The following is a 7,982-nucleotide window of genomic DNA, read 5'->3' on the forward strand; positions in this document are numbered from 1 at the left end:
GTATTAGTGTATTCACATCCCTACAACTAAGTAGTTTGGCAAAAGTATCAATAAAATAAGTACCCGGTTTAACAAAATAAGTACTGGGGTTGATTTGTTTGACTAAAATTCTTCAAGGCTGTGCCCCAGTAAGGCTGTACCCCAGCATGGCTGTGCCCCAGCATGGCTGCAGCCTAATGACTGAAGCAGGTAAAAGAATAAAAGAAAATAAAAGGCCTTTGATACTGTGAATAGGGCCTTGCTATGAAAATACTTGGCAAACATGAATGTCCAGATCACTTTGTATCTATAATTAAATCATTTTATGATGGGATGGAGGCTTGGGTCAATGTCAGTGGTGGCATGACAGGACCCATTCCTGTAGAGAATAGTGTCAAGCAGGGTGACATCCTTGCCCAAATTCTCTTTTCTTTGTACTTTGCTGCTGCCTTTACTCATGCTTTTGCGAAGGTTAGCTCTTTGGGAATATATGTCAGGTATTGATCTGATCGCCTCTTTAATCTGTGCTGATTTACTGCCAATTCAAAAGTTTTCCAGTCTCTTATTTGTGACCTCCTTTATGCAGATGGCTGTGACTTAGTCACTCATACAGTGGATGACATGCAAATACTTATGAATTGTATTTCTGCTTCTTGCAAGACATTTGGACTCAGCATTATCCTGGACAAGACTGTTGTAATGTTCCAGCCTGCACCAGAAAATCTATATGTGGAACCAGCTATCTTGGTTGAAGGAACAATTCTGAAAGTGGTAGACAAGTTTGTCTACCTGGGCAGCACACTCAGCCGTTCTTACTCCCTGGATGACAAAATGTTTCAGGCTACAGAGAGCAACTGATTCCTTCCAGTCTCTTCAGTCTCATGTCTGGTCCCAGCATGGCATCACAAAGTAAACAAAAATTTCTGTGTACCGTGCATGTGGACCCTTTACAAACATCATGTAAGGGTCCTTGAACGCTTTCATCAGAGATGTCTCAGACACATTCTGAATGTTGGCTGGACCTTAAAAACTCCAGACACACAGGTCCTTAGGACAGCTGATATCTTGAGTATTGAGGTGATGGTGCACAAGCACCAGTTACATTGGACTGGACACCTTATTAGAATGAAGGATGGAAGGATCCCTAAACAGATGCTATATGGGGAAGTTGTGAATGGAAAGAGACCCTGGCAGAAACCAAGGCTGCGATTTAAGGACTGTGTCAAGTCCTCATTAAAGGCCTGTGATATGCAGGAGATTGACTGGGAGAGCAATGCCTGTCATCATCACAGATGGAGGAAGTGGGTTAAGGAAGGGGGTCAACACTTCTGAGAGAGCACGTATTCTGCATGAAGAACTTATGTGTGCTGCTTGAAAGCACACTGCTGGTGTAGTGAATGAGGAAAGATTGGTTTGCAATGTTTGCAGTCATGTATGCTTGTGAAGAGCAGGGCTCATTAGCCACCAACAGAGCCAAAGATGCAAAATATAAATTAGTCCTAGAGCACACAATGTTCCTGAAAGTCAGCAATGGTCTTCTTTGGTTACGAGTGGACAGCCATCATATATATATAAAAATAATGACAGATGGATATATATATATATATATATATATATATATATATATATATATATATATATATATATATATATATATATATATATGTACAGGGGTTGGACAAAATAATGGAAACACCTGACATCATAATTTTGAAATATCTATAAAACCATCAAAAGCTTGTTTATTTTTATGGTCTTTTGCTAATATTGCTGTTTCTTTCCAGATATCATCAGAAAAAGGTAATTAAAATTCATTGAAATGACAGATCTATTGGACTTTCAAAGAGGTCAAATTGTTAGTGCTCGTATGGCAGGCGTTAGTGTAACGAAAACAGCCAAAATATTTGGTGTATCAAGAAGTAATGTCTCAAAAGTAATGACAGCCTTTGAGAAAGAGAGAAAAACCTCCTCGTTGAAACAAAACCCCGGAAGAAAATCAAAACTTTAAAATAAGGACCGTTGGACTCTTATGCGAATTGTTAGAAAGGGTCACAAAAGTGCAGCTCCCAAAATTACTGCAGAGCTTAATGACCACATTGAGAACCCAGTTTCCACAAAAACTGTTCACTGGGAGCTGCACAAAGCTGGATTTTATGGGAGGGCTGCAATCGTTGCAAAGCATTCAGAGTGAAGTAAAAATCTACAGAATTGGTCCCTAGAGCAGTGGAAGAATGTTATTTTCTCAGACGAGCCATCCTTTACCTTATTTCTGACCACTGGTCGAGTATACGTGAGGAGACAGCCAAAAGAAGCATTTGACCCAGACTGTCTTCTTCCAACTGTTAAACATGGAGGAAGATCTGTGATGATCTTGGGGGCTATATCTTGGAAATCCGCCTGCCCAATGGTTTCCTTTCATGGCAGAATTAATAGTCAAGATTATTTAAGCATTTTATCTGATCAAATTCATTCTATGGCTGCAGAACTATTTCTGGAAGGAAACAATCTTTCAGGGTGATAATGTACCAATTCACAAAGCTAAAGTTGTTACTGAATGGCATGAGGAACATTCTAGTGAAGTTGAACATCTTATCTGACCACCACAGTCCCCAGATCTCAATATTATTGAACATTTATGGTGCATTTTAGAAAAACAAGTAAGGAGTCGATATCCTCCACCATCATCACTACAAGAACTGGAGACTGTTTTAACTGAAGAATGGACAAAAATTCCTTTGGAAACAATTCAAACTTTGTACGAGTCCATACCTCATAGAATTCAAGCTGTTATTACTGCCAAAGGCTGTCATACCCCATATTAAAATAAATTTGTTTGAAATTTTAAGGTGTTTCCATTATTTTGTCCAACCCCTGTATGTGTACACTTTTTTACACAGTAGTACATCAATTCTGCATAAGGATTATGTTAGGATACCACTATGGAATACTCAGCCACTTGCACTATAATTCAATAAATAAGTAGTTGGGTAGGTTAAACAACTGGAATATTATTATCAGAACTGGTAGAGGATCTATTTATTGTTTGATGCAACAAATTCCGGTCATTTATATAGCACCAATTTCTCCTAAATATTAAGATATTCTCTTATCTGATGAATAAGAGATTGAGTGAGAAGGAAGGGATAGGGAAGAAGAAGAAGAAGAAGAAGAAGAAGAAGAGAGAGAGAGTGAGAGAGGAGGGAGGAGAGAGAGGAAGGGAGGAGAGAGAGAGAGGAAGGGAGGAGAGAGAGGAAGGGAGGAGAGAGAGGAAGGGAGGAGAGAGAAGAAGGGAGGAGAGAGAGGAAGGGAGGAGAGAGAGGAAGGGAGGAGAGAGAGGAAGGGAGGAGAGAGAGGAAGGGAGGAGAGAGAGGAAGGGAGTGTAAGGGATCCAAAGAAGTTGACAATCTAGTATGTGAGACCAAAATCAATAACAGATTAATACATACATACATACATACATAGAGTTTAACAAGCCATGGAAACAAAATAGAGACTTCATTGTCAGTCACAATGGAATGGATTACAGAAACATACAAATACATTGCTTTTGCTACAACTACACATGTAAACATTTATACATACTTATGTTTGTATTTGTATGTGTGTACATACATCTTTAGGTATGAGCTTGTTTGTGTGTCTGTGTACATTATAAATTAATACACACACATATGAATCAGCCATAAGAAAGAGTGAGTAAGAGTGCATCTCTCTCTTTCTTTCTCTCTATGTACGTATGTATGTATGTATCTATCTATCTGTCTGTCTGTCTATCTATCTATCTATCTATCTACATACCTATCTATCTATCTATATGGGTTTTGTTGTCTTTTCCTCTAATATATATCTGCTAACAGGGAAGCCTAATACAGATCCCTAGTTCCAGCCTCAGCTGTGAGCTTGGAACCTAACAGATGACCAATTATAACACTTACTCAGCATACCTATTCGTTTAGATCACCAGTGAACTAAACCCATCGTGGCCTGTGTGTTTTCTGTATTCCGTTTATCATTTTGTCCACGTTTCTTTGCAACGTCCTGTACCCAGATATGCATCTATATGTACATGTAGATGTAGGTATGTACATATATGTACGTGTATATGCATATACTCATATTATTGTATTATATATATATATATATATATATATACACACACACACACACACACATATATATATATATACAAACACACACATATATATATACATTTGTAATGTATGTGTGTTGTGTATATATATATATATATATATATATATATATACATATATATATATATTGTACGTATGCATATACATATCATGTGTGTATGTATGAATGTGTGTGTGTGTGTGTGTGTGCATGAGAGAGTGATTAGATTATTCATTCACCTTTCTTCTTATGGCTGATGTTTACGTATAGAAATGATTATGGCTTTCCCATCAATTTCAATGTTTGACATCAAGTTGTTCGATAAGCTGAATGGCCTAATTTATTGAATTAGCACATGAAGTGGTAGTCTATTTCATTGATGTGTGTACTCTTAATGTAATTCTCAGGGAAACTCAGCACGATATTGTGTGACAAGGCAGGGCATTCAGATTCTAGGTACAATCCAACCAACAAACTTATAAACTGTAACTGGTTCTGTCTACCCAATTTTGCCCCTAAAGTTTGAGTAAAAAATACATATCTGAGTTGCTTGGTAAAAATATTGGGTCATCCCATAAATAATGCAGTTTTTTAACACTTTTTAATCTTATTTTTCAAAATTAAGATAAAGTTCTTTTTTAATCTAGAATATACTCTCCTTCATTTTCTACATTGCTCTTCCATCTATCTAGTAGACTTGTAAGGCCCCTCTTCCAAAATTCACCTGTCTATGATGAAAAATACTCCTTTCTGATCTTATCTACAGAATTCATATATTTTCTGTCCAAATGATTTTGTAGACTGATAATTAGATAGGGTAATGTCTGGCAAATATGGTGGGTGGGGCATTGGTTCTCATTCAAACTACTCCAGCCTTTGGAATGTCATTCTCACTTTATGTGGCTGAGCATAATCCTGATGGAAGAACACCTTCGGTCTTGAAACCAAAGATGGTCGTTTTTCTTCTATCGCTGACTTAAGCTGATCAAGCTGCTCACAGTAGATCTCCTTTGTTATTGTTTAGTTTGGGTTTAAAAGTTCAAAGCGGACTAAACCTTTCATATCCCACCAAACAGATTACAACACCTTAGGTGGGTGAAAACCTTCTTTAGCCTAGGTTGGCAGCGTTTCTCCTTTCCCTATCCACTGTTTTTGACACTTGACATTTTTATAGAGAACCCATTTCTCATCACCAGTCACTATTCAGTCCACAAAAATTTCATTCGTTAGATGTGACAGCAAAGAAGAACAGACATTCACTCGCTGCGCGCGATTAGACTCAGAAAGTTTGTGACCCAATTTGCTGACTTTTCTGATGGTGTGCAGGTGTCGATGAATGGTTGAATGACCAAATCCAAGCTTCACTGCTAGTTCTTCAGCAGTTATGATGGGAACTTGTTCCACCAGGGTTTGCAGGACATTCTTGTCAAGCTCTACAGATCTTCCTGGACAAAACATCTTCTAGGCTGTAGTTTCCGGCTTAGAATTTCTGGAACCATCATTAACACTGACTTACCTTATTATTGTCCAATACTTGTATACTGCATTAATATTCCTTGCACTTTCCATTGCGTTGTTGTCTTTATTGAACTCTTAAAGCAAAACATGCTCCTTTGTTACTTCCATTATAGATTTGAAAAATTAACTGCTAAAATCAAACTGCACTCTACAAAACTTGCACTAAGAATAAATACAAGGTAAAATTACTACCTGTTTTTATAGCAAGTGGATGCAGGTAGTTTATCCCATCCCCCTCTGACTTTTAGTTCATGCAATTGAAAAAACCGCATTATTTATGGGATGACCCAATACTTTCTTAAGTTGCACATAGTTGAATGAAACCCAAGTGAATTTTTTTAATTCCAAACACACAGACACATATACATTATTGTACTTGAGGATGGTCATATTTTGCCAATTAAATAAGCACAATATATCACTTGAGCTTTATTATTATTTCAGTTTCTTTTTCAAAGTTCTTTCATCATATCCCTTATGACTTCTTCATTGACTTTCTATCCCACATGTCTCCTCTTGCTCGCTAAAGATGTCACAGGATGTATGATAAAAGAACTATGACAGAGAAACTAAAATAATAATAAGAAAGCTGTAGTGAAGACCAAACATATAAGTGCATGTGTTTAATTGGTAAAATATGACGATCCCCAAGTATAACAATACCTGTTTCAACACACAAATTCACGCCAGGAATCTTACAAAAAAAAAAAACATTAATGTACGTGTATATATATATATATATATAGATAGATAGATCGGTACACACATACATACATACATACTTACATATATGTGTATGTGTGTGTGTAATACATACATACTTACATATATGTGTGCATGTGTGTGTGTGTGTGTGTGTGTTTGTACATGTTTGTGTGTCTGTGTTTGTCCCCCCCACCATTGCTTGACAACCGATGTTGGTGTGTTTATGTTCCCGTAACTCAGTGGTTCAGCAAAAGAGACCGATAGAATAAGTACTAGACTTACAAAGAATAAGTCCTGGGGTCGATTTCTTTGACTAAAGGCAGTGTTCCAGTATGGCTGCAGTCAAATGACTGAAACAAATAAAAGAATATATATTTATATAGGTATGTTGGTGCAAACAGGAAAAACTGAACTCAGAATATGAGTAGACGTATATTGTTATTAATATTTAGCAGAAGCAACAGAGTGACTCATGGTCTGGGAGATTCACACTTATCAAAGTAGTTTGATAAGTGCAAATGCACAAAACTCTCAGACCTTGAGTCACTCTGTTGCTTCTGCAAATATTAATATGTGTGTGTGTGTGTGTGTGTGTGTGTAAGGTAGAATATTGGCTACAATCATTTTATAATTATCCGAAGTTTATTTCTATCTAAGGCATCCTTTGCACTAACATTTTCATTGGTCATTTGGTTCTATTTTTTATGTATTATTTTACCTTGTTATTTATTTATGTTTTTTTTTTGACTGGACATTTTTTCAGTGGACAGCTTGTAGATCCATTTGTTTACTTCCTGGAACAGTGTAAACTTTATGTGAGCTAGCTACAGCCTGAGGATCAGCTAAGCTGCATTATGTTCATTATTACTTACATAACAAACTTCAACTAGGTATGAAACGATTTTTAGTGGATATTCTACCTGTTGTATTCTCTATTTTTGGGGGATTTTATTCACATTTTTAGCGGTGTGAGTTGCTAAATCATGAGTTGCATGGAGACAATCAGCTTATTGAAATTCCGTTTAACTTCAATATGAGAAGTATGTAACTTATGATCTTAATAAGTATATTTCTTGCATATTGTCCACTTTTTGTCATCTATGCTAGCCACCTAATTGCTTGAAGCTTACTAACTTCCTACACTTGGATCCCTGGATCATACTTACGTATTGATATATATATTTTTATATATAAAACACACAAGCATAATTAGGGAGCTTGTATATGGTCACACAACCTGAAAAATACATCAACCAAATATCCTTCACATTATACTCTACCATCTGAAAAAAGACACATTGAACAATCTAGTTCCCAATATATATATAAATAGACCAAATGATTACTAGTGGAAAGCCTTTTATCACAGATGCTTGATCAGAATTAACCTTGGTTATCATCATCATCATTATCATCGTTTAACGTCCGCTTTCCATGCTAGCATGGGTTGGACGATTTGACTGAGGACTGGTGAAATCGGATGGCAACACCAGGCTCCAATCTAAATTTGACAGAGTTTCTACAGCTGGATGCCCTTCCTAACGCCAACCACTCAGAGAGTGTAGTAGGTGCTTTTACGTGTCACCTGCATGAAGGCCAGTCAGGCGATACTGGCAACGGCCACGCTCGAAATGGTGTCTTTTATGTGC

This window comes from Octopus bimaculoides, chromosome 6, assembly GCF_001194135.2.
Source record: "Octopus bimaculoides isolate UCB-OBI-ISO-001 chromosome 6, ASM119413v2, whole genome shotgun sequence".
Classification (NCBI taxonomy): domain Eukaryota; kingdom Metazoa; phylum Mollusca; class Cephalopoda; order Octopoda; family Octopodidae; genus Octopus; species Octopus bimaculoides.